The following is a 1,102-nucleotide window of genomic DNA, read 5'->3' on the forward strand; positions in this document are numbered from 1 at the left end:
GAATGGAGGTCCTCGGGGCCGAGCTGGAGTTGCAGGAGGCGGGCACGGGCCTGCCGGTTTTCCCCTTGGGGTTTGCTTATGTCCCGAAGCGGGGGAAGTCAAAAAAAAAAGAAAAAAAGCACCTCCGCCAGAGAGACGGGTAGCCAAACGGAGGCGAGGGCAGAGGTCGCCTCGCGTAGGGATGTTGGAGGTTTGGCTAAGTGCGGAGCCCGGTGTGTGGTGGAAAGGGGCTGACCCGGCTGGCCGGGGCCGGCGGGAGCTGCGGCTGCCGGGGCTGAGCCGAGTGCCTATGCATGTCCTGAGAACCGGGAAGGGGACAAACCGGTGGCTCCAGGCCGGGTGGGAGTTCCAGGAGGTCGGCCTGACTCTGGAGGTTTTCCCCTTAGCTTTTCCCCATAGGCCAAAAGGGGGGAAGTCAAAAAAGCACCCCCGGCAGATGTATGCAGAAGGGGCTGGGGGGTGACGGAGAGCGGGCTGTTGGCAACTGTGTGGTGGCTGCTGGCAGCCGTGTGCTGGCTGCAGGGGTGGGCCTGGGCGGCTGCCGAGGGCCCCCAAAGCGCACCTACCAGCAGTAGCTCAAGACCCAGGCTGACCCTCCGATGTGCCCGGGCTGGACACCCAGGAGGCGGGCAGCAGCCCCCGCTGAAGTCCAAGGCATGTGCCAGAGGCGAGCCTTGGAGAAAAAACGACAAAGTCCAAACGCTCCAGGCGCTGGCCAGGGGTGCGGAGCGGGCTGGCCGGGCCGGCGGGGGCTGCAGCTGCCGGGGCTGAGCCGAGTGTCAGTGCATGTCCTGAGAACCGGGAAGGGGACAAACCGGTGGCTCCAGGCCGGGTTGGAGTTCCAGGAGGTCGGCCTGACTCTGGAGGTTTTCCCCCTGGCATTTCCCCATAGGCCAAAAGGGGGGAAGTCAAAAAAGCACCCCCGGCAGATGTATGCAGAGTTGGGCTGATGGGTGACGGAGAGCGGGCTGTTGGCAGCTGTGTGGTGGCTGCTGGCAGCCGTGTGCTGGCTGCAGGGGTGGGCCTGGGCGGCTGCGGAGGGCCCCCTGAGTGCACCTACCAGTAGGGGCTGATGACCCAGGCTGAGCCTCCGATGTGCCCG

Source organism: Eleutherodactylus coqui, unplaced genomic scaffold (genome assembly GCF_035609145.1).
Source record: "Eleutherodactylus coqui strain aEleCoq1 unplaced genomic scaffold, aEleCoq1.hap1 HAP1_SCAFFOLD_775, whole genome shotgun sequence".
Lineage (NCBI taxonomy): Eukaryota > Metazoa > Chordata > Amphibia > Anura > Eleutherodactylidae > Eleutherodactylus > Eleutherodactylus coqui.